This window comes from Microtus oregoni, unplaced genomic scaffold, assembly GCF_018167655.1.
Source record: "Microtus oregoni isolate MIOR12 unplaced genomic scaffold, Mior012 000058F_ref0000040, whole genome shotgun sequence".
Taxonomy (NCBI): domain Eukaryota; kingdom Metazoa; phylum Chordata; class Mammalia; order Rodentia; family Cricetidae; genus Microtus; species Microtus oregoni.
The window spans coordinates 6,071,173-6,097,639 of record NW_024543834.1 but is presented as its reverse complement, the minus strand read 5'-3'; the positions used below and the strand labels follow the sequence as shown (position 1 = coordinate 6,097,639).

The 26,467-nt window shown below is 46.5% G+C and overlaps 1 protein-coding gene across 2 annotated transcripts in view; it reads left to right on the top strand.

The window, feature by feature from the left end:
- The window catches only part of Cyria (CYFIP related Rac1 interactor A), a 118,610-nt gene that overhangs the window by 17,566 nt on the left and 74,577 nt on the right, over positions 1–26,467 (top strand). For both annotated transcript variants that reach the window (XR_005973134.1, XM_041639397.1), the window contains exon 2: positions 25,817–25,958. The gene's annotated coding sequence lies outside the window, so the exon portion shown is untranslated. The remainder of the gene's footprint in view (positions 1–25,816; positions 25,959–26,467) is intronic.

The following is a 26,467-nucleotide window of genomic DNA, read 5'->3' as shown; positions in this document are numbered from 1 at the left end:
ACTTAAATACAGGCAGAACAGTCTTTTCCTTGCACTTGGCTCTTAAAATGAGCATGGGTTTGTTTATCCTGCTTTTAAATCCTTCCTGTTTGATTTATCTTCCAGTTGGGCTTTGCCTACTGACTCTCAGATCTTAGAGACCTTACCCCTAAAGTGGATATTGTTCTCTTACCTATTCCATTATAACGGCTGTAAACACAAAATGATCTGGGAAAATGGAGTGTATCAGTCAGTTTTGCTGAGGTAAGAAATAAGACCCTCGTCGCAATAGTTTATAGCAGCAAATATCCCCATTATGGCACATTTCAGAGGCTGTGATTGGGTTTCTATGGATCTTCCCACATGTTTTGTTATAGCTGGGTCCTGGGCACAGGGACCAGATGCTTTTTGGAATATGTCAGGCTCACTGCAGGGAGAAGAGGGTGAGGAAAGCATCACAAATTTGAGAGGCCCACACAGGCTTCTGCTGGGTTGCAACCTTCTCTGTGCTATTCAACTTCTATCTGTTAAACAAGGCAAATGGCATAGTATCCTATCAACTGATCCCCTCCCATGGAAGAGTAGATGCTCCATGCAAGGCACATGGCAGCCAGTAAAGCTGTGTGCTCTTTTGGAGTCAGGAAAATAGTATGGACTAACCCCCACAGGGTAAACCTGTGATATAATATGTTCTTGGTAAGACAGTATTTAATGGCATCCAAAGAATGGAGTGCAGTCTGATGTCAGTATTTTTTGAGGGAAATACCTAGACTGTTGAAGTTCCATGATAGAGGAAACTGTGTTATTTACCCTTAAGTCTTAGGAGGTAAATCACATATACACATATACAAGTTGTTCTGAATAAATCCATGAGATCACAGCTGCTCCAGTATCCCGGAAGCTCAGGAAACTCAGATACAGTAGGTCGTCTATATCTACAGATTCACCGTCTGCAGATCCCGCTTGTCAAGTGTAAAACATTTGAAAAGAGGTTGCACTCTGGCTGGTGTATCCCTCATCAGCGTGCCTGGGAGGCCTAGAGGGTTGCTGTGCGGAAGGGGCGCTCGTGTTTTTCTTTGTCATTGTTTCCTAAGCAATGCATTACACAGTGGCTAATATGGCATTTGCATCATGTTAGGTATTATCAGGGTGATTTAAAGTAACAGAAAGCATATGAGTAGGCTATATATAAATATTAAGCCATTTTGTAGAAGGATTTGAACATCTGTGAATTTGGGTGTCCAGGGAAAACACATCCCCAGTAGATGCTGAAATATGACTATATAATTATGCCTGCTGCAATCTACTTATGATTAGAAAATTTGACAGGGCATGTATGTCAGCTGCACGATAGAAAGATACACATGTTTATCAACTTATTCCTTAAATTAAAGGGTAATCCAATTTCTGAAGCATTTTGCCCTGTGCTAGAAATTCATCATCCTGTCCAAGAATATCAGTGCTGTAAACTTAACTCAGTGTCTCAGCGTCTTCATGACCAATGTCCTTAGCAGGGGCAGCATCCGCATAGTGCTTTTGATCATCGTCTCGTCTTTTGCTGACCAGGATTAATAGGTATGAGCAAGACCTAAGAATGCCTGTTTTAAATGGTGTGCCCCCTGCCTCTCTAAAAGGAGAAGCAGAAAAGAAAGCTGACATGTGCGCAGTAAGCAGTTAGCAGTAAGGAGCTAGAGGCCTTATTTGTACATCGGCTCTTTTTAACTTCTGCTAATGTTAATGAGGAAGCACTCAATGCCCTGCTCCGAAGATATGTGATGTGCTGAGAACCCTACATTGCTACCCTTGATCTTCTTGGAAATTCATCTCATTATCATTACTGTCCCCATTTAATGCAAGAGAGCAAAGGAACTCATGTATGTACATATGTGGCCCAGGTCACACAGCTGGTAACTGGAGAGTACAGGATTTGAACCCTTAGTGCTGAGTGTGTCCAGTCCATAGTATATGTTCTTGTCTTTGCTTAGGACAGTGGTCAGTGGCCTGATGTCCTCTGCATGGTACTGAGGAATTTCATCTCCCCAGCTGCATGGGCCAATGTGACTGAGCAATTATGCTGGCAAAAAACTTCATAATATAGCTTGAGGAGATTGTCAAGAGGGTCCTGGTTACCAGGAGAGGACCCCTCTAGATTCTTCTGCCCTATCCCAGTTACCTGTTGGTATAAGGAACAAGGAATGTTCTAACCTGGCCTCCCAGAGGATGACTTCTTCCCATGAACGCCTTGCTATCTTCTACCCACAGCTGAATACCTTCCGCGATGCTTCTGGGCATATGCAGTTGCATCAGGACCGTGGCACTGGGCCTAGTTCAATCATGCGTGTATCTTCTCATTCAGTGAACAGATATTTATTGAGTGCATACTATGTTACTGGCAACTCGAGTAAAGTAAAAACCCTGACAGATCATCTATTTGTCTGTCTGTCTGTCCATCTATTCCAATATCTGCATGGCGTTAGGCAGTGATAGGCGCGATGGAAAGATAGAGAAACGTTGGAGGGAGGGAAAAACACTTATGGGTTATTCAGGGAAGACAACTGAATGACTGCATACATGAAAGAAGTTGGCTAGATTGAACGGTGTGAATATCTCAAGGGACAGTGTAGAGCATACGTGGTAGAAGGAAAAGAAATTAGGGAGACTCTCCCCCATCCAAGGAGAATGTGGTTTGTAAATTCAGAGCTGTAGTGAAGGGCAGAGTATCTGGGACAGAATTAATGCAACCATCCGAGGTCGTGGGCAAGGCAGAGGCTGGAGCCCATCTGGAGAACCTCATAGGATGTGTATTGAACAAGAGAAAGCAACCCAACACAGAGAACACATTGTTCACTCAGCTCTGGGCTGGGTCAAATCCTTTTTAATGATTTTTCAAGAGAATCTGCTATGGGTAGTATATCTGAGGAAGCAGGACTGAAGGGCTTGTCTGTTATCGGATAGCTCACCACTGGCAAAGCCAGGGTGTAGACAGCCTTGGCTTCAAAGACTAGTCTAGACCTACCTCAAAGTTACAAAACATATTTTCAGAACAGAGAGTGTGGCCAACGTACTTCATTGCTTAAAATACTACCAGCACATTCTGTGTTACCTGGTCTATGTATTTAACTAGATCCAGGTATAGTTGTAAATCTAGATACAGATTAAATAGATGGCAGATAGATAAATAGGTGATAGATGACGATGACAGGAGGGGGCGGCTCTTACGGAACTAACTCATACAGTTATAGGAGCTCAGAAGTTCCAAGATCTGCAGTTGGCACACTGGAAAGCCAGGAGAGCTGATGGTCTGGCTCTGGCCTGGATCTGCAAGGAGAGCTCACAGTGTAATTTCCAGTTCTATTCTAAGTCCAAATGCATTAGCCCCATGTCCTAATTTAAAGGCAGAGAGTACTTGCTACTCAGGCCTTCAATAGACTGGAGCAGACCCACCCATTTGTGGGAGGCCAGTCTGCTTTACTTCATCTATGGATTCAAAGATCTCTCTCTCTCTCTCTCTCTCTCTCTCTCTCTCTCTCTCTCTCTCTCTCTGTGTGTGTGTGTGTGTATGTGTCTCTCTCTTTCTCTCTCTCTGTGTGTCTGTCTCTTTCTATCTTTCTCTCTCTCTCTCTCTCTCTCTGTGTGTGTATGTGTCTCTCTCTCTCCCTCTCTCTCTGTGTGTGTCTCTTTCTCTCTCTCTCTTTCTCTTTCTCTCTCTCTCTCTCTCTCTCTTTCTCTCTCTCTCTCTCTCTCTCTCTCTCTCACACACACACACACACACACACACACACCATAACGATTTCTAATCAACATATGGGCATCCTTGTGGCCTAGGCAAGTGGATACGTACAGTTAACCATGATGGAAAGCATTTTAAGAAGTATAACAGGATTCAAGAAGGCAGAAATAAGATTCATCATTTTTTTTTCTCAGGCTACTTTGACCATGCAGGGATGCCTGAGCTTGTTTGCCCCACAGCCCCTTGAACTCTTAGTACTGACTGGCTCCTCTAGATTCCTAACATTCTTTGTTTCGCTTATGTGAGCATGCGCCATGTTCAAGGCACCCCTCAAGCTGGAGCCGAGACCTCTGCTACAGCACCTTTGCGCACACTGGGGACACTTCTCTGCTTACCTCAAAATATGTTTGTGGGATAGCTATGCAAACCAAGAAGAGGTGGCTGTGTCCATTTAGAGGCTACCAAATGCCAAACCTAAGTCATTTGTAGTTTTTGTTGGTGGTTATGAAATTGCTGGCCAAAAAATAAATAATAAAAAGCAGTGGAAGTGCCGGTTCTCATGGATCAGTTCTGCTCGCCTGCCAGCTCCCCTGGAACGTCTGCAAGCTCGATTGAAATACGACTTTCAGATGAACAAAGAATGTGATCATGCTCCAAGTATTCCTTCTCCCTCGATTTCTACCACACTGAAAAATAAGAATTAATCCTGTTTCACTTTAATGTCGATTGCTTTGCTGGATAAATCTTTAGGAGCTAGATTCCTAATGAGCTCCCGATCTCTCAGAAGCTGAGTCGTGTTGGTGCGCGTGCCTGCATGCGCCTGTATAATATGCACATCCTGCTTTGTGTTTCCGCTCTACTTTCTTCTTATTTCCCATAGCAATAATTGACCGCCTTCCATATTAAAGACCCCCCCCAAAGGTAGAAAAAAGCACACGCAGTGATGCCGGAATCATCTTCCATGTGATTATCTATGTGTGGCCTCCAAGGACGTTCCTTCTGGAGCCCCGTTAATTCTTGACTTTAATCAGAGCCCAACAGCCCCTAATCATGCTTCTGCACTTGGTAATGGCAAGCCTTTTTACAAACATCTGGGAAGAAAGCATCGTTAGGAACATTTTTGATGGACAGCGGTAGTTAAGCACAGCAGCCGTTGGACAGCTGCCTCTGGAACATGGTGTGCTTCAACTCCCGGAAGACAGAACAGGGACAGTTCACAGAAGAAGTGGTCATCTGAGGCCAGGACATGGGCTCTGGTTCAGAAAGCCTTAAAAATCCTGTCAGTGAAGATAGATTCTTCCATGACCCATTCCACTGCAAGAACCGACTTAGAAGAGGGACTTTATGACTTGCCTTGTAACCTCCAAATGTTAGAAGTAGACACCGTAATTGCCACGAGGTTGACTTGACTTTGCATCAGCCACTAGGACCCAGTAAGCTGCAAGGATAAGAGAGTTAAGATGTTAAGATGTTCTCTTGACCACGTTCAGGTCATTCAGTCATCATATGTTGGTCAAGTAATTGCTGGTAGTCAGGCACTGTGCCGGGCACATGGGGTAGAGGAGGGGGATGCATTTCATGGCTTGTGTGTTTTAAAGGCGAGCCTTGTGATGAACTGTCTCTCAGAGCATGCGGGTCCATCATGGAACTGGTCCTGGCAGGAGATAGGTTGCAAGCTTCACACACCTCTTTATCCTTCCTTTATCCACAGAAGACTTTTAAGAACACTGTTTAGTTGAGCACTGGAGGCGTGATGATGAACGAGAGCTACATGGTTGGAAAATGCCTGGAAAGTGTGCTTACTGGAGTTCCAATTGTGGGAGAGTAGAGAGGAAGGAAGGATATTGTTATCTTTGTGATCTATGGAGAGATGTGTTGTGGTAGGAGGAGCGGTGGGCTACGTTCCGGCACCCGGCCGCCCACACGCACGGCTAGCTTTACCCGAAATAATTACACTTTTAAACACCGCTTGGCTCATTTCTATCTAGCCTCTTCTAGGCTAGCTCTCGCACCTGGACTAGCCCTTTCTAATAATCTGCTGTAGCCCATGAGCTGGCTTACCAGGAATGATCTTAACCTGCGTCTGTCTGGAGTGGGAGAATCATGGTGACTCTCTGACTCAGCTTTTTTCTCCCAGCATTCTGTTCTGTTTACTCCTCCCACCTATGTTTTAACCTATGAGGGCCAAGCAGTTTCTATATTGCTTAACCAATGAAATCAACAGACACTCCCACATCAATGTGTGACATGAGCATCGAGGGAGTGTTTATGCACAATTGTTTATCAGCTTTAGTGTGTTTCATTCACATTTTGATTGAGCATGTTTAGGAGACAAAACGTAAGTCTGCACAAGAGTCCCTTGAAACTGCACTCCGTTGGACTGCGTAAGTCTGAGGCCACTTAACAGTGCTTTTTTGTGGCATCCAGTAATCAAAATATTGTTGCATGTTAAGGTGATGGAGAAGTTTATGCCTTTACTACCTTATTTCCAAAGATCTGATGTCTACGAGGCCACTTAACTGCCTCTCACTGTACCTAAATGCTATGAATTGTCCAAGCTACAGTTCAGATGCAAAAAAATAATAAAAAACAATAACTTTAGCTACAGCAACAGCATCAATATAGTAATAAATAAAGATAATTTGTGTTGCTTATTATGTATAAAATAATAATGGAGTAATAATAACTTTAGCACAAAGTTAGAAAGTAATATTTAAAAATGGTGAGGGTGTAAGCATGTCCTTAGGTATAGGAAATGTGTTCCGGGTAGGAAGAAGATATATTTGAGAATCAGCAAGGAATCAATGATAGAGCACCCTCCCATCCTGCCTCACCCCAACCAAAAAAAAGCGGGGGGGGGGAGGAAAGCAGGGGTGACGTCAGAGAATCTTGGAGGAGGCATGAACTTTTAAGTTTGAGCAAAGGGGGACCTACTAGAGATCCTGGACCAGAGGAGGACCCTGATGGCATCTTGATGTTACCATGGCTCAGGCTGCTGTATGAAAAGCACACCAGCAGGGAATGAAGGTAGGACTCCAAAGGTCTGGTGAGTGGATATTCTAGCTAGACCGAGAATCGCGGAATGGAATTTCCAGAATGGTTGGATGTGGGTCATGAAATAAGTAGGCTAGATGACTCCGTGTTTGTCCCGGGATCCTGAATGTCTGGAATTGCTGTTAGCTGAAATGAGTGCATCCACGGATGAGGAGGTAGGAGGAAGGATAAAGACTTCTAGCCATTGGAGCAAGAGCCGCACATTGGAGTACAGAGTTCACAGAGCCTGTTGATTATGACAAACAAGGGTCAGGTCAAAGCTGGAAGTATAAATTTGGAATTTATCAAACTATAGATAGTAGTTAAAGCCCTAAAACTACAAAAAAAAAATACCCCCAAGAGGGCATGTCCTGGTGAAGCTCATGAAGGCTGGAGGTTCCAGAGAATGCCGTCATTCAGAATTGGGAAGAAGAGAAGGAGTCGCTGACCCCAGTAAACTGATGAGGAGCAGCCATTAGCTACTGGATAATAAGAGACTTGGGTCACTTAGAAACCAAAGAGATGAAGCCCTTGTAGAAATGGTGATGACCCACATGTGTCTCACATTGGTGGTACTGTGGGGTTAGTGGAGATGAAGAGCAAGAGCTGGTCTTGCCCTTTGGTTTCCTGGAGCTCACCGCATCCTCCTCCAGAACTCCTCCTTGCCTCCTCTACCGGCTAATGTGACTTCAGTTTATATAGCTGTGCCTCCCCCAGTCTCACAGACTGTCACTGGCTCACTCACGCATTCACAACTGATGTGCATGCTAAGTGTCTCCTGGGTATCAGAAAGAGTGCTTGCTAGAGTGGCCACAGAAAAATAAACCAACAATTTGGGTGTCTTACTGTCTAGGGCAATGGTTCTCAGCCTGCCTATTGTTTTAAATACAGTTCCTCAAGTTGTGGTGACCGCCAACCATAAAATTATTTCATTGCTACTTCGTAACTGTAATTTTGCTACTGTTATAAATAATAATGTAAATATCTAATATGTCTTGACCCACAGGTTGAATAGAACAGGTGAATAGAATCCATGGCAGCAGAAACGAAAGGGATTGAGATGCAGTAACATGATGAGAGCTCAAAGGGAAATATATTTTCTCTGGAGGTCACGATCTAGTTCATGGCTGAAGCGGCCTAAGTTTGGTCTTGAGGGATGAATAGCGCTGGGAACTTAGGAGGCAGAGAGGAACGAAGAATATTTGACACAGAGAGAAGTTGTGGCCGAAAGCATTGTACAGATGAGAGTTGCCAGAGGGCTCTTTTCCTTCAGGAGCAGATTCTGGGGAGGAGAACTAGGACTGGAGGTTGAGGATAGAATTTTGATCAGGGACCTAAGGAGACGATCCTTGGGAATGAGAGGCTGAGCCCTATTTCCAGTCAGTCAGGGCATCATTGAAAGGTTTGGACCATGGAGATATGCTTTGAAGGTAGCTGAGTACTCTTTGTTCCTTCTTAAAGCCTCAGAAGAACAATGGGAAAAAAAGATAGTTCTCACCCAAAAGGTGACATTTTAGATGAGGGTATGAAAATTCCTTATCTAGAGGAGATAATATGTTCCAGGAAGGTGGGAGGGAGGGTCCATGTGACTGATAGATTTGAGGAACCCAGAGAACAAAAGGTGAGCATAGGGTGGCTTCAGGGACTCGGGGAAGAAGAGAACTATTGCTCCTAATTTTGGACCAGAGGAGGGTCACAATGGCTTCTAAATATTAGTGATGCTACTCTAGCGCCGTAGGGGAAGTAGATTGGTCACTGGGTAACGAGGAGTGAATGATGTCCTGAATCCGGGCTGGAGAAAGATGACAGGGACACGCCACAGAGCCATGAGGTAGAGCCAGGGCTCTGAGACTCCCTGGGAAGCCACCCAAACATTCTGAATGTAGTATACTTGGCTTCTGCCACTAAAGGCTCTTGTCCCCTTACTGCCTCCCCATCTCCTACCCAGCCTGCTTTTCAGACTCTATCTCATTGATGGCAGGAAGGAAGCCTGTTTATGTGAGGGAACTCTGTGATTAACACCATTTCACTATTAAAGAAACAAAGGAGCCCTATGACTGACTCTCCACCTGTACTCCGCCCACTTTAACAAGGCAAGCCTGGAGCCTGAGAGGCTGGCCATGTGATCCCATCAGGCCCGACCTCTCTGGGCTTCTCTCACATCTGGCCTGATCAAGTGCTGGCAGGGAGGGGTCAAGAATTCTTGCGCAAAACACCTCCCGAACCCCAGGGAGGGCAACGTGCAGCACCCGCAACCAACAGACAGTGCCATTACAAAAATGATGGCCAACCAACCAGATGGGGCCCTCCACTCTGCCTCTGTTTATAACTCAGCCCAGGCAACCTGCCTGCTCATTCTGCCTAGAAAACCAGACCCAGGAGAACGGCCTGCATGCCAGAGAATGGAACCTACTCGGTCCTTGGCCAGCAGTGAATAGTGGGACATGGTGGGTAGTGGCCCACAGGGGCATCATCAAGGATTTCTGGAGGTTGGAACCCCAGCATCGCGGGGGAAGGGCCTGGCCTGCAGCCAGCCCCCAGCATCCCCATTCCTGTGGCAGCTCAGGGAAAGAGCCCTTTGTGGCAGGCAGGAAGGCAGGCTGGCTTCCTCCTGAATCTGCCCATAAAAGGATAAAAGTGCTGTTATCTGGTCGGCATTGGGTACGGTGGCTAATAATACATTTTTCCAAAGTGTGACTCTTTCCCCCTTTGTGTGAAGACGTGTGCTCATGTGTGTGCGGGTGAGCCTGCTCCCGCACAGTTTGCCGTCTCTATGTGCTAACAGATGGATCCAGCCTCATCTTTTATCCGGTGTTACAGAAGATAAAACTGAAACTGAGTGGCTGGCTCTCTCTTCAATTTAAAGGAGGAGGGGGAAAAAAAAAACTAAAATAAAAAAGCTTTTCAAGGGAAGCCCTTATGCTACAAAAGAGTGATCCAAAATCTCGCCTGGCTTTGCTTGAACAGCAAAAACGCAGTAGAACCATTTCAAAGTGTCTTTCTTCCCTCCCCCTTCTCGACTGCTCCAAAATATATGATCTCTTGTCAGAAGTAGGCCAAGCTTGAAGGCGGTCATGAATTATATATCAAGGGACATCATTACCCTGGAGCCTTGAACAAATGCCCGACGGTTTAAATTTTACAGGTTTTTTTTTTCTACCTAGCAGCAGCAATTTTTGCCCGAGATGGACTCGGAAAGTGTTTTTACAAAATGCACAATGAGACGTTATGCTAATAAAGGTGATTGTGCAATGGCTGGGAACTATTTCTTCCTGAAAAAAGGCTTTTCTCCCACATGCACCGCCTGCACTCCAGGTACTTAGGCCAGCATCCTCCACTTGTCTTGCCTTTATTTCCCGCGGGAGTCAAAGACTTCCAGAATGAAGGCTGATTGAGAGAGGGAAGCTGGAATCAGCTGGCTATTCTGGGCCCACCCTCTGTAGCAAAGACATTGCCATTTCATTTGAATATCAAATACGCTTCATCCACCTATTTAGTCACGAAGATTCAAAGAGGCTTTCTGAGAATCCTCTTTCCATCCGAACCTGGAAACACTCATGTGGGTAAATAAGAAAGGAGGATTGGGGGATGTTGGCGCTGCTCCCTCCTTGCTGTGCAGGTGTTGGAGAATGAGCCCCCCCACACAGGCAGGTATAAGCAGTGGCTGGAGGACCCAGTGCTTCTCGACCGAAGCTGCTTCTACTGTCACCTCTACGGTTGTAGAACTGGATATGGGGGTCCTGAAAAACTTGGAGACACTGAATGATCTGTGAATTTGTAGCAACCAAAAGGTACAACTGAGTCAGATGAATCGTGCAGATGAGGTGTTTCAGTTGGCATGAGCCCATGGCACACTATGAGACCTGATGGTATGCTCGGTTTCCAGCATGTCCCTGAGATGCCAAGGCAAGCTGCTTAGATTGGAATTGCAGTGTTCATCCTGTCCATGCAAAGTTTTCTCATCTTATAGAAGCAAGGGTTCAATTAGGAAAAGCATAGACCTTTAATATTTTCCTACCATTGTCTTTTAGCATGTATCAAATTAGTATATCTTTGGATTGGATTATTTTAGAAAAACAGGTATATCCACCTTTCTAGTGTGTATATTTGCTTTCATCTTTAATAAATGATAAGATTGTATATGTAATAAGATTATGTGTCCATATAAATCAAGGACTTGCTTTTAAAGTTATTTTTATGATTTATTATTGGTAAATATTTGATTTGTATAATTATTGGATAACCCTATGTCCCTGGAGCCACATGGTAAAGGGACTGTGAGTAGAAGAAGCTCCAGAGCCCCTGATTTAGACAGAGCCATAACTGCAGAAGTGGCCTTCTCCTTCTGGGAATCAGGGTCTCTTTCCAGTTTGTTCTCTCTCTCTCTCTCTCTCTGTGTGTGTGTGTGTGTGTGTGTGTGTGTGTGTGCATGTGTGCATGCATAAGTTATATGCTCATGAATACGGAGGCCAGAGAAGGAGGACATCAGTGGTCTACCACTCTCCACCTTACTGATTTGAGCCCAGGTCTCTCACTGACCCTAGAGCTCACCATTCAGCTAGACTGTGTGGATAACAAGTTTCCAGGACCTGGCTGCCTCAGCTCCCTAATCTCAGCTGACAGACACCACCCATGTCTGGCATTTTTTTTTTTTAACTTGGATGCTGGGAGGTTTGAACTATGGTGTCTTCTTGTTTTCCCAGCAAGCACTCTTACCTGTTCTCTGTCTCTCCCGCCCCTAGTTTCTCATGTTGTTTTATTCAAACACTGGGGATATGGAGGGTGTTTGATGTTTTCCCATTTTAGAGACAGAAGTATTGCTAGAGCAGGGATGTAAATAATAACAAGATAAAACACGTATATAAAGCAAAATATAAACCAGGAAGACTTGTCCCATCTAACCTAAAGAAAAGTAAAACCGTGTGTCAGAGTGTAGATTCCTCAAGCTTTCCTGGGGCCCTGTGGTCTCAGTGCCTGTGCCATGCGGCAACCCCGACCTCTCTCACATCTACCTCCATATTTTCTTACTCCTGTGAGTTCCATTGTTTGTATTCATTGCTAAAACTTAAAAAAAAATAAATTACGTATATTACGTATATGGGGGCAACAGGAAGTATGTGTACACAGGAGGACAAAGGTGCTGGATCCCTCTGAACCTGGAATTAGAGCGGCATAACTTTTAACCACCGAGCTGCCTCTCCAGCCTACTTTTGCCTAGGCATCCTCCTCACATCCTTCATCAGCCTGGCAGAAGACTATGTGGCTCAGCTTAGGTTCCTCTAAGAAATCTTTTTTTTTTGGTTTTTCGAGACAGGGTTTCTCTGTGGCTTTGGAGCCTGTCCTGGAACTAGCTCTTGTAGACCAGGCTGGTCTCGAACTCACGGAGATCTGCCTGCCTCTGCCTCCCGAGTGCTGGGATTAAAGGCGTGCGCCACCACCCGCCGAGACTCACCACCATGCAGGTGGAGTTCCAAGCACATCATCTGCCTCTCACCTGCTTTGCGTCCCACCATGATGGCTGCCATGCTAGATTTAACTGCCGCGCCATGTATTCTTTTCCAGTAGCCTATCAACTATTAGCAAAAGAAGGCGGTGTTGCCACATTTTGTCCTCAGAATCTTTCTGCCAGAGATAGAAGCATAGGAAGTTACAGTCAATGAGATTCATCCTCCTAAACCCCAATGCCTCTGTCTAGACATATCCCAGAGAAAGACGTCATGTACTAATGGGACTCCATGATTATCCTATGTGGCAATACCCAGAACCAGAGATAAGGTCATTGTCACCTTGTGTATCCCCCATGACTCTGGTTCTCGTTACCATGTTCAGCTGACATCCTAAAGGGGGCAACCTTCCAGAGTCCATGGCTTGCAGTCTACCACCAAGTTAATACAATCCCTGGTGAGGAAGGAGGTACCACTATGAGAATGAACCCAGGATGCTGATTCAGACCCCTTCTGCCACTTGCTGGCTGTTCACGCACTGAAATTTGCCTATTGGCTCTGGGTCTTCATCTCTGCCTCAATAAAAGAAAACCGAAAGATGCTATAAGAAGCTACTTTGATAAGGAGGGAACATTATTTTGTAAAGTGCTCAGTTGCACATAGATATTGGCCAGCATGAAGATGAAGAAATCACAGCTTCCAATTGAGTAAATCATGGTATTAACATACAGCCAGCCAAGTGATTCTCACTGGGACCCATTGTCTTAGTTCGGGATGCTGGAACAGAAGGCACAGCCTGTGGCTTAGACAACAGAAATGTAGTCTTCATAGTTCTGGGAGCTAGAGTTCAAGCAAGATTTGGTGTCTGGTGAGGACCCAATTCCTAATGTTCAGATGGTGATTTCATATGAGGAATGGGGAGTCCAACCCTTCCGAGTCACCCAGTCACAGAGTTCTGGCCTTGTGGCCCAGTTCCTCCTAAGGCCTTATCTCCACAAACAAGGCATTGGGAATTTAGTGTTCAACACGTGGATTTTAGGAGATGTGATCATTAGTTCCTAGTGCTTCTTCTTTTGTTGCTTTAGTTATTACAACTTTAAATTAGAGAGAGAGAGAGAGAGAGAGAGAGAGAGAGAGAGAGAGAGGGGAGAGAGAGAGAGAGAGAGAGAGAGAGAGAGAGAGAGAGAGGCCTGAGCAGTCAAATCAAAGACATCCATTTGCTGTTTGGCCAGGATATGCTTGTATTTCTCTTAGCCTGGCTATAATAACACCCACCTTGCTGGAATGTAAGCTTGGAAGACGAGTGAGAGACTTGTGATGTTTGGAAACTGCTCTCTCTGAAGCTTTTACATCTCCATTCTGCGGTCCCAAGTCCTGCCTGGGTTACAGCCTGCTCATTCTGAGCTGTAGGGAAACCTTAGGGAGGGAAGGAGGGAGGGAGGGAGGGAGGGAGGGAGGGAGGGAGGGAGGGAGGGAGGGTAGAGAATTTAAAAGCCACTCTCTCTGGCAAAGTGTGGTAATCAGGGTTGAATGCACTGAAGCCTGTGTTTAAGAGCCAGCAGGGAAGGCAGCCAAGTCTGCCAGGCCTGGGGCATCTGCACCCTCTCCCACCCCCACCTTGATCAAGCCACAGGCCTCATCCACAAGGGAAAGGGAGGGAAAGGTCCTTGCTCAGGTGACTTCCAGCTCTCGCATTCAGGAAGTGTGTTTTATAGCTGAGACCAGGAAGGGCAAAATCCTCTTCATTACCTCGCTCGCAGTGCTAGTGCCTGCTAAGCCACTGGATCCTACCCGGTCTAGAATTAGCTCTGAGCCCTTGGACTTTTAATGAAAGGGCTGCGAGAGTCGGGTGGTTTATGGTTGTCCTTAACATCTTCAGGGAGACACGGAGGGAGGTCCTTGTTCTGTCGTCTTCCCCTTTAGAAATCTACTGCCTCTCAGAGTGAGGATGTGGATGAGGAGTGTCCCAGAGACTTCCAGGAAGGACCTGTGGCTAGGCTTCTCCCCTAGCTCTGCAGACGCCAAGCCCTGGAGGCTCGGTGACAGTAGGTTTGTAGCCTGCTATTGGTCTTTTCCTTGGGAGGGCCAGAGTTGAGCCAGCCCCAGGGGATTCTCTTGTGGTTCCTTGGGCTCGCTCAGCTTGTTAGTGTTTCTTAACCTAACACTGTGCTCCACTTTGGGTGGTTTGTGCTAAATTCGTTTTTTTTTTTTTCAATCCTCAGCGGTGCCGAGAATAAAAGGATTGTCTTTTAAAACGTGGTTTTGAATGTGTTGAAAAGAAGCCTGCCTGCTGAGTGTCTCTGACAATTGCCTCCCTGGAGGAGGGCTGGGAAACCTTATCTTCCCAGATATCTCAACTCCTGTTTGAAAGGGGCTTAAATAAAATTGCCTTTCTGGCCAACCCTGACAGGGTCAGCTGAGTGGTGATTTTTTATCTAAGCTGGGTCTCAGGCTGCAACTTTATATCATGCTTCCCACTTCCCGACGCCTTCCAGAGGAAGAGACAATCTGATCGTACTGGATGGAGAGTTGTTCAGTGCGAGGGTGTGTGCCCTGACTCGATTGGACCCATTCACCCTTTCCATAAGCATCTGTGGTGGGCCGGGCACTGTGGACACAGTGAGAGCTCTGCCTTCCATGGGCATTCTCTATCCCTGGCCCACATCCCCGCTCTGCCCTTTTGGCTTACCTTCCAGGACTCCTGCCAAGAGACCTGGATTCTTTATTTTCATTCTAGAGGCCAATGCATGCGCAGACTTGCTTTAGCTCCTGAGTGTGAATATCCTCACACCGAGATGAGAGAAATACCCCCCAGAGGTTACATATTTGAACACATGGTCCTTGGTTGATATTTGGGAAGTTTGCAGAACTTCAAGCCTTGCTAGAGGAAGTGTGTCGCTGGGGCCGGGCTCTGAGAGTTTACATCGCTCACTGTTGGTTCTCTGCTTTCTAAGTGTGGTTGGGGGATGGGGTTTCTCAGTTTCCTGCTCTGGCTGCCTGTGGCTATGCTTTCCCACCCTTATAGACTCAATCCCTCTGGAACTGTAAGGCAAAATAAATTCTTCCATAAGTCACTTTTGGCCTTGGTGTGCTATCGCAGCAACAAAATATGTTATTAATATACTCAGCCTTTGCATTGCTGGCATTCGGTGCAAAATATGCCCTTCATTGTAGGGCACTTAGCAGTTTTATAGCCAGTAGCACCACACACACACACACTTCAATTTTGATGACCAAATATGTTTGTAAACATTGATTAATGTCTGGTCTGTATTTATTGTTACCAAAGTACCTTTCTATTCTTTTCTTATAAAAAAAAAAAGGAAACTTATGGCCAGAAGGGTTAATTTCAAATGGTTAATTGGGGAATAGATGTAGCTGTAATTAAAATGGCTTATGTTTGGGCTGGAGTGATGGATGGTTCAGTGGTTAAGTGCACTTGTTGATCTTCCAGAGGATGCAGGTTATGTTCCCAGCATCCCACATGGTGGCTAACAACTGTCTGTAACTCTAGGTACATTTGTTATGCAGACGTACATGTAGGCAAAGCAGCCCGCATGTGCATACAAAATAAAAATAAATAAGTTTAAAAGCAAAGAGAGAGAGAGAGAATAAGAAACAGCCCATCATCTCATGAACCTATTCTGCACCATGATAAGTCAATGTTTCATTAATTCTGTGGGATAATGAAAATAAAATTGATGAGAGCGTATGTCCATTTCCATGGTGGGAACACTCATATCATGGCTGATTTCTGGGTGCTTGTATGACCTCACTGAACATAAAATTGGGAAGAGATACAATTGACTTTGGTGACCTAGTCCTAGAGCTTCAGAGTGCCATAGTCATATATGCTGCCATATGGTGACCAGCACTGTGCTCTTTTTTCTCTCTTGTACCTTCTTCTTCTCTCCCAAAGGCAGGCTCTTCACTATTGTGATGCTCTGTGATGAACACACCTGTCATTTGGCTTTGGTCACCTCTCTGCTAAGTATGAAACAGCTAGGCCGGGCTTTGCCTATAAAGTGACTGTCTCTTTCTAGTCCTTGTAGCAGTATGATGGCCCTGGTCATGGACAGAAGCCTTGGAATGTTCGCCCCAGGGCAAGAGCTCCTAAAAAGAATGCACTCTGGTCAGGGACATGGGTGGTGTTTCTCGGTAGTCACTGTGCTAGGTGTAAGGTACTTGGGAGGGACCGTGTGGAATCTGTGACAGACAAGAAAGACAGCAACCGCTTTCACTATTATAAAGTACACTCTTATACCTAAACTGCAGATGCCTCTTGCCCCCTTGTTCCTTAGTGGACGTGGTTGGTTGTCACATAAAGGTAAGCTAACTGATCCCGAGGGCATAGCTGGTTTTAGCTTTTTCACCGGGACCATGGCCCAGTGCCAAGTGCTCCCTGGGAACCTCTGTGCTTTGTTAACTAGGAGAATGAGAAGAGTCATAGTTGGCCATCCAGAAATGGCTGGTCTCCCCCTGTCTTTGATGTCATGCCAAGGTGTTACCTTTGGGAGTAGCCTGTGACTGGAATGTGGATAGTGTCGGAGGAGATAGGTGCCCTGCGCATTGGGATTTTATCCCGAAGGTGGCGAGAGATCCTTGAAAAGGGCCTAAGTCAGGAAGACACATCACCAGATTCGTGCTTTGCCAGTTCCCTTTACGGGATCACAGCCCAGGAGGGACAAAACAGGTCATGAGCTTGGAGGGAAGTCCCCATGGAAAATTGATGAGGCACTCATGAACACTAAATGCCAAGGGTTCAAAAGGGTAGAGACCAGTGTGAGCTGCAGTGTCAGTGGGAATCAGAGAAGGCTTCCTGGAGGAAGTGACCACTGCCTGCTGCCTTTCAAAGGTGACCTAGCCTGAGAGAAGGCAAAGTCTTGCTGATCTTTCGGGCTGACTGTTCATGAGCCACACTCTGTATGGGCTCCTTTATGGAGGGATGCGAACGATTGGCTGAGGAAGATGGATTCTGCTAGAAGATGATGAGTCTGGAGAAACGGTAAGAATGGAAGGTGTGTTTGGCTCTTGTCACGAGACTTTATACCTGTCTCTTCTCTTATCTCTCTGCTTCCTCTTTCTTTCTCTCTACGACAAGGTGTGAGCTGCCAAGGGTCCTGATATAAAGGGATCTTGTTCCCTGTTCTTCAGGAACAGAATACTCCCTTGGCTTCTTGAGGTGAGTGAAAGCCTGGAAGCTGATCACTTGACTCGGGATTTTCCTCACAGCTGGAAGCCCAGGGCCCTGAGCAGCTGTGCTTTTGTCTCCAGCAAGAGCCAGTTTTGTCTGGGAGGCCAGGGCTGGCTGTGTCAGTACCACAGAAAAACTGGCTCCCAGCTGTTCTAGATAGGTGAGGCCTCTCTCTGTCTGCCCTTACCAGGAGTGATGCGATGGCCTGTGTCCTGGTGCCTCCTTTGGGGCAAGCCCATACTGCCACACCTGCATGGACCCTAAACTGGACCCATGCTACAGAAGAGATTGACACAAAGCACCGAGCACAGCTTCCAGATGCCATTTTTTGTAGTGGCACTGAGGCCAGGGCCTTGGCAGTTCCAGCATGGCTTATAGGATTCAAGTGGTGGTGTTTGCCGTGTGGGACCCATGTGGTTTGGGGTTCCTGAGTGCTGGAACCTCTGCAAGAGATGCTGGAACTTGGAGTCGCTGGTCTAGCTGGACCTTCACTAGCAGATGCCTCTCACCACACAGCTATAAGCTGTATAACACAATCATGTGCTCTCTCTGACTTCTGCGCTTGACAGTGGCACTGCCTTGAAATGCCCGAAACCTTTGTTTATACCAAATGGCCCAAGGTAGCTTTGCCTCAATAATCTAGGCCAATCCTGAAGTTTGCTGAAGTTCAATTGGTCACTTGTTAAATGCCCTAATAACCCTGGAATGGAGCTAGTAGTTCTATTGTGGAAAAAAGGCCAACAAGGCTCAAAGGATATATATTTGCATGGAGCTAGGGTTGATGTCTACAACTGTTTGCCCTGCCTGTATTGCATATAGTAGCTTCCCACTCTGTTACCTTTAAGTTTTCTCCAGGAGTCATTGAATGCTCCTTTCCCTCAGTGAAACTGTGTTTCATGAATGAAGACATCCACACTCCTCTTTTGTATAGACCTGTTGATCAGTCACAGTAAAGAGGTGTAGGAAGCAGAATCTTTAAGTAAGAACTGTTTATCTATCCCACGATGGGTGTAAAGAATGAACATAGATGGCTGTGAATTTTGGAAAAGAAAACTCACTGGATTTTCAAAGTTACCCAAAGAGGCTTGCTGGTATGCCATTGCTCTGTGAACTGCATTCAGCTGGGGTTTTATTTTACTATCAGAAAATAATGACTAAGTACTGTCCGGTCAAGGCCATGTTCAGGCATAGACCCAAGTCTCCAGTAATATAATCATATCATCATCTGGGCTCGTATGTCTAGGAAGTAGTCAAGTATAGATGATTCTAGACTGTTCTTCTCTGTCTAACTGTTTACCTTCCCTGTGGAGACAGGATAGGATATCATCTGTTGACATCTCTGACTTACAGAAGTGGTACCTCTTACTGTTTCCGAAAGTTGACACTCCTGGAGTTACTTCCCTAGGGAGAAAAGGGGCAGGCAAAAAAATGTCCGATACCTGGCATTTAATTGTCTTATTACTCAGAGCTGCCAGAGAAGGAAACCAGCTGCTTTGTCATGTGCCTCCCTTCCCCCTAAAACACCTGGAATAAAGAACACTCTAGAAACTGGCCTTTTGTTCGGGGAATGAGTTGTGGCCTTTTGACTCACTGAAAGGTCGAGTGGAGATTTCTGAAGGTTCTAGCCTCTACAATAGGGACATTCACTTTAATGGCAGCATAGAGGTGACAAAGATCATGGGCCACTTCAGAGCCTAAAATCAAACATGTGGTTCTTGTTCTGTTACCACAGGCCAGTAGCCTCTTCTTCCCTGAGACTTGGATGACGAACCATGAGCAACTCTTGGCTTGGCCTCCTCTTTCTGGAGCCCAGGGACAGGTACTCCAAATGCACACTTCTCTACTCCAATATTAACACAGAATATCAGTCTCAGTCTTTCTCAGCTGCTCCCATCTGTATGGTGTGGTGGTATAGATAACAAATGTGCCACTATTGCCAGGAAGGCCGATCTGAGTCTTGGGGAAGGACCCAGAGAAATAGTCATGAGGTTCCCACCATAGAGCAGTGGTGACAGCTGATGAGTTTGGGTAAATTGGACAGACTTCTCCGCTGAATTAGGGAGTGTGCACCTAGTATGTCCCTTTGCAAGTAGGGAAGAGTCACACTGTGTGGTATCTTGATATCTCAGGTGGAACCTGGAGCCCTATATAGAGATGGGGGCTGCTCAGAGCTACAGACTTTCCTTGGGTCTCAGCCAATCCCTGTCTGTAATATCCCCTGAATGTGTACTAGAAACTCGAGTCCCTTCAGAGCATGCACGGATGGCTGTTGTTCCTTGGTTTCACCTGTATTGATATGTGGGTTGAATTCATGACTGACTTCCTGGTATCAGAAGAAAAACAGATGTCTTTCTCCTCTTGGCCTAAGATCTTTAGAAAGGAGGGTTCTTGGGGAAGATGTGAAAACAGAATTGCTCCTTAAGTGATGGCTCCTTCCTCCACTGGCCCAGGGTGGGCAGGAAAACTACGGTTTCTCGCCCTCCAGGCATGGTTGGACACTGTTTGTGGAGGGGAAAGGCTAGGATTTGTGGAGTTATATCCTGATCTCAAACGAAGCTCGGATCCACATCCCTATGTAGGCTCCACTCTATCTAGTGGTCTTAGGCAGCATAGCCACGTCTACTATCCCTGCAACTCATCCAGTGGCCAAGTCTGTTTGATGTCGTAGAGCCACTACCAGGCCCCACTTCTAGAGGAGTAGTTTATCAAGGAACACAAAACAAAACAAGCAGTGGTTCAATTTGTGGATAGCTGGGATACAAGGAACCAACCAGCCCTCCTTGGGTAGCTTGCCAAATCTAGTCCCATCTTCTCCAATCACACGGCTACCTTGAGCTCATGCTACATACATGGCCTTATCAACTCAAGAAACAAAGAGAGGAACAATTGTTACAGAGGAAGGTTTGTGTGGATTGGGGAGTGGAGTTGTCCAGCAGAATTCATGTAACTGGACATGAGAATGACCAGCCCATTGCAAGTATGAATTGCATGTGGGGGTCCATGTGTCCTCATGTGTCTGGGTCAGTTCTGGCTTCTGTCATTTGTCCCAGCTGTGTTACTAGCAAGACTACCTTTTGTTCTCAGAAACCTCAAAGTTTTGATGACAGATCGTAAGCACACCTTAATTCCATGTGACCTATCTATGCAGAAGTGGTTAATAGGACCATAGCACAAAGCGTAGTTGTGCAGGGTGGGCCACAGACTTCAGTGAAGTCCTGGGCAGCGTCTCTTAACAGCTAAGAAGTGGGTTATAGTTTATCACATGGGCAGTTATCACATCACAGTTACTAATGTGGCTTCAAAGTGAGCCAGTACGCTGAAATGTCACACGAACAGTGGCTCCCCACCTTTCTCACAGCCTGCTACCTTTGACCTTTATTATTAGTTACCTCAACTGCGAAGTAGGGCTATGCATACAGACCTTCAAGAGTTTAAATCGTGATCTCCTTAAAAGCATCTGGCTTGCCTCCTGATGTAGGACAGACCGCCAACTAACGGCAGCTGCTGTTACTGTCATTATGACTGTTAGTTGTCCCAGGGTTGGCAGTGTTTGGGCTTTATTCTCAGCATCTGTGAAACGGTAAGAGATGACTTCTGTCCTGCCTTGTCCCTTCTTTCTTGTGAGATTGAAACCAGGCAGCCAGGAATCCTTGGGAGAATATGTGCCATTAGCCTGGGGACTGCGAGCAGAGAGTTGCTCACCTGCCAGCCCCAGCTGCTCCATTCTCTGGGCCTTGGGAACTGATTTCCTAAGACATCGTCATCGCCTCTTCCACCCACCCAGATGATCTCTCTCAGGCCTCCAAGGTCCAGCCACTTCCTTCTCCTATGAGTGGGGCCATGTAAACATCGAGACCAGGATGCCATTTCCTGGTGGTGGCTGACCCCAGCGGGCTGCTGGCCAAAAGGGATCAGGGACTAAATCCTCCAGTCAGCTGTGAGCACTTCATGCCATTCCCTGCCCGGAGAGCTTTACTGCCTCCTTCTCTGCTGAATGAAGAGTCCTCTGTTCCTAGGGGATTTGTTTTTATTCAGCTCTTTCCAGTGTCTTGCCCTTTAATATAGCTGCTTTGAGAGAGAGTTTTAGGAAGTGCTTAACAGCAAGAATTCCAGTCAGAGTGGCCGAGTTCATAAACTGACTCTTCTCTCTCAAACGCCGAATCTCTTAGACCAGAGGCTAAGCCCTGATGTATCTCGGTTTTCTTAACTGTGAAAGGGACAGCAGCTGTGCCAAGCCGACAGGATTTCTGTAAGACTTTAGGGGGTGACAAGATGTACAACTGACGCTTGATTCACAGTTAGTCCCTGCTCTGATGCTGTTTTGTCCCCACTCCTGCTGCTGTGGGGAAAATGTCACATGAAGCGCTTTGCTCTCAAGGCCTCACTCTGCTGCGGAGAATGGGGAATTTTGAAGGAGCCCACTCCTGGATTGGCCTTTGGCTTCCCTATCTGTCCGGTGTGGAGTCACAAACGTGTTTTCTCGGGCCTTTGATCTTACCCTCTTTCTCCCTTTTGCTTCTGTTGGTCCCTACTCTGCCCCTCTGCCACAGACTCTGGGAGTGGAAGACCCATAGCTTTCAGCAGCTCCTTCTCTGGCTAGGAGGGGGAGGGATGTTGTGAGAAGGTCACTGCACTGGATGTCACCAGTTAGATGCTGCCTGTCACGCCTTAATTCTGTCCCATGGCCCTGGCCGAAATTTTCCCCCTGGCTGAAATTTTCCCCATTTCTGGATTTTGGCTTCTCCAGTTTGTTCAACAGTCTTTGTAGCTCTTTGCAAGCTGAGCAAAGGCTATGGTACTGAAAACCACATTCCCGGTCACCATGTGTTATGGAGGGCTAGCCCTCCTGCTGATCACAGCACCATAGGCTGTGGTGGCATCCTAGAAGAACGGGCCTCAGAAGCAGATCAGGACAGTGGGATGCTAGGTTGTGTCGTTGTGGAGACAGAGACGGGCTGATGTTGCTTTCCTCGTTTCATCCCTGCTCTCCCTTAGATATGTGGTTCTCACAGTCAGCTATGAGCTACTACCTGAAAGAGCTTGGATTCTCCACAAAGATAAGCTTACGCAGGCTTATCCCATGTTTGGATATTAAGAAAATGATTTACAGAATCTGGGATGGATCCCCAGAAGGACATTTAATGTCAGACCTTGAGAAAATCCTCTCTGGGGGCTTTGTGATCCTGTCTAGGAAACAAGAGGAGGTGGGACCACCATGAGAGCCAAACCAATTCCCCTTGTGACCCAAATACTAGCCCAGGGAGCCAAGCCAGGTTGATGCCAACAAAAGCCGCCTGGACGCCAGCTTACCACTTCCTTCTCTGGGTTTGAACTATACTTTCTATTAGCTTCTTTGATATGCAGTTTTGGGGAACCACTGGAGTGGTGGACTTGTGGACTAGTTAAGGATTCTACATTCTCTGCTCCTTCTTCGTGCCTGTGGGAGCATGAAGAGTAGTGCTAAGTACTATTGGGTCTCCCCTCCCCCCTCCCCCTCTCTCTGGTCAAACAGTGATAGTGTTAATAATCTTCCCACAAATGTCTCATCATTAAACCTTCACATTCAATTCTTCTGTTTTTCTTTTCTGACAGTTTCATATATGTGTATGGTGAACCCTGGTAACTTTCTACCCCACCCCCTGTTACTTTCTCTCCTCTTCCTTGGTCTTCCATGGAAATCCTCTTCCCAATAAGCCCCTCCCACACTTTCATGTATTTCTGTGTGTGAGAGAGAGGCAGAGACATTCTGGGACAGGGAGATCCGCTGATTGGAATTCAGGTTCCTTATAAAGAGCATGGGTGAGTGTTTATTGACTAAGTCCTGGACCACTTGACCAATGACTAGACTCCACAAGAAAATGATGCTCGCTCAGCAATAACCATTAACTGCCAACAGTGGCTGAGGGAGCAGAGGGTCCCACTGACCCTCTCCTTGGAGTAAGACTATTTCTGTGAGGTTGTTGAGCTCACCAGGAGATGTCGTGCTAAATGATGTGTATTTGAAGATGGGGAACTTCTGGAAGCATCTCTGGGCGAACAAAATAGACGGAAAGCATCAGGGCAGGATCTTAGCCATGCCATGAAGGCTTAGTGTTCTGAACCTCTGTGTTATACGGTTGAAGGTAGCTGGGCCAGTTTCTGTAAATGAGATTCATGTATGCCTCCCAAACCACGAACAATCTGAAAGTGGCTGAGAGAGAAAGCAGATGGCGGGGGCCTGGGAAAGCTCTCCAGATGTCTAGTCACCTCAAGAGTTCCATCACCTCAAGAGTTCCTCTCTTATTTCTAGAACCTTCATGGCTCACCTGCTCTCTCAGGCTTTGCCAAGAGGTGTGGGGGAAGGGCCTTCCCCCACCGGTCCTTTGGAAATTTATTTTCTTTAGTGCTTACACCCAGCCTTGTATTGGACAGACCAGGCTCTAGGGCTGGAAATAGAATTTATGGGTACCCACCCACAGGACCCTCTTCCTCATCTGCGCCACACCCTATTTTCCAAAAACACAGCTCCACAGTTTGCTCAGAGAACACTCTCTGGTGGAGGACGGTCCAAAGCGGCTGTTTTCTCTAGTGTTTCCTCCCCCACTTCACTTCCTGTTTTTTTTTTCTTCCTCTTTCTCCGTCCCCGCCCCATCTCTCCTGGCATGTCCAGGCTGTCTGAGAACAGGAACAAAGCCCGGAGCATTGATAATCATGATTTCCTGTGGTGCCCTCTGTCTGCAGCTGCAAAGAGCCCAGGCCAGTCCAACCTCCCAGAGGCAAGCAGAGAGCTGGGCAGTAAGCTCTGGCTTTCAAAGGCCTTCTCCACCCTGCCCTAGGACCTAGGAAGAATACCCCTTCCTGTCTCTCCAACACTGACAGCTTCCAAAGCACTTTGTCCTGCATTTGAGGAGGACAATGGATGCATAGACAACTTCTGATTTTTGACCCCAATAAATGTAACCCAACTGATTCGCACAGAAAGTTCTGAGAGTCAGATGTGGCCCTGTTTCTTTTTCTGTTTTATATTTTCACTTTTGACAGTTTTATCTGGTTACTTTCTCTTAGCCCCTCCCTCTGCTGGTGAACTCCCTTTTCTCTTTCCAATTAGTCTACCGCCTCTTTCTTTGAGTGCATGCACACGTGTGTGTGTGTGTGTGTGTGTGTGTGTGTGCAAGGAAGCTCTGTGCAGGTTGGGCTCGTCAGTGCACTTTCTTCACGCCTCTGCAAACAGTCTAGCTGTATGAAGTTCGGGGTTCTAGTTGTGGGGAAAATTGAAATTAGCGGTGCCTGATAAGACAAAGCTTAGGCCAAGTTGGGGAAATATGGGCACAGAGGTCACATGATGAGCCTGGGAGCTATGATTTGGTTAAGCAATGTTAGATACGTGTGTTTCTTCTCTCAGTTTGTTTTCTGTGTTGAAGTGTGGTTGTTCAAATACACAGGGGAGCCAGAAAATCCCTGTAAGAGTTAGTACTCACCAGAAGAGTCTATATCTTTTCCTATTTTTCTGCAACAGGGAGAAAGAGAAGGAGGGAGAGAGGGAGGGGACAGAGGGGTTGAGGGGGTTGGAGAAAGAGAGAAAGACTTGTTGCCACTAAAAAGCAAAGCCCACCTATGCTGTGTCCGTGGTTCACAGTCTTCCATAACAATGTTTTTATAATGAGGGAAACAGGGACACCATCCGAGTCACATGTCTGAGATGGACTGTTTTACCAATTTAGTTCCCTCGTGGCAAACCCATAAAAACTACAAAAACAGAAGCGTGGGGAAAATTTCACCTCTCTGTGAAATGTTTTTAAAAGGGAGGGAAGCTGGGACATGCCTCGGTGTGTGAAGTGCCTGCTGGGCAATTTCGTAAGGACCTACATTCCGATCTCCAGTACCCATATCCATGCTGCACACACGTGGTGACCTGCTGAATCCCAGTGCTCAGGAGGCAAAGATGGACAGATCCCTGGGGCAAGCTGACTAGTGAGCTCTGGGCTCGGTGACAAATCCTGCCTTACTGTATCAAGGGGAGACTGATGGAAAGATTCCCCTTGTCAACCTCTGGCCTCCACGCACATATACACACACACCCGTGCGCACAGGGCCCATACGTATATGAACACATGTACATGTATATATGCACACATACAGAAGAAGCCTTTCCATTCAGGGTCAGCAGCCACACTTCGGTCAGCCTGACCACGAGGCTGCATTCTAAAGTTCAGAGAGTCCAAAGCCAATCTGGACCACCTCCCAAAAGGATGGTCTCAAGGATGCTGTTTTCTTTTTCAAGCCTTAGTTTCCCCAACTACGGGATGAATGAATTAGACAAGTTTATCTCCTGGAAGTCTTTCTCTATTGGTGGTCCCTGATCCTGTACTTGTCTGCACATGGCTTAGAAACTGCCATGTGGTAGAAGGCCTAGAGATTGCCTGTCATAGTAACATGACTTTCGTTTCCTTTCCACAGGGTACCACTCCCGTAAGGACAGGGACTCTCGAGGACCACAGACCTGATTTGGGGAGCTCCTTCCTGTGGCCTCATTGCTGCGCCCACTGGTTTGTCCCTTCAGCCTGGATTGGTGACACACAACCAGTGGAGATATTTCCAGGTAACGACCTGCTGAGTTTGAGGACGGCGGAAGTCGGTAACTAGCATTTTGGTAGGAAGGGTGTAATGTGCACGTTCAGAGACCACACGGAAGCACAGGGCTCACTCATCTCCCTAGGTCTGTCGTCTTTCATTAGAAGCTCTGCCTCCCAATGCTATGTCTAAGGAAAGACTCAATGAAAGAGGACACAAATGAGAACTGTCGCACGTATTCCAGGAAAACTATGGTTAGGAGGTAGGCCAAGGCCCCTGGGCATGTTTAGCTGTATTCTCAAAGGTGTCTGGGTCGCTCTGAGTGTCTGGAATATTTAGGCCTGAAGCAGTAGATTAGCATGACACATGGGGGAGGAATAGGTTAGAGCTGGTGTTTGGTCACAGTTGAAGTCCCTCCTGCCTTTTCTAGCTAAGCATATTTAGACCAGCAGAAGTCCTCTGGTAGGCAGCCCCCCCGAGGTGGGGTTTAGGCGTCCTGGAAGAGGCCTGGTTTGCATCCCGTTTGCAGTATCTTCA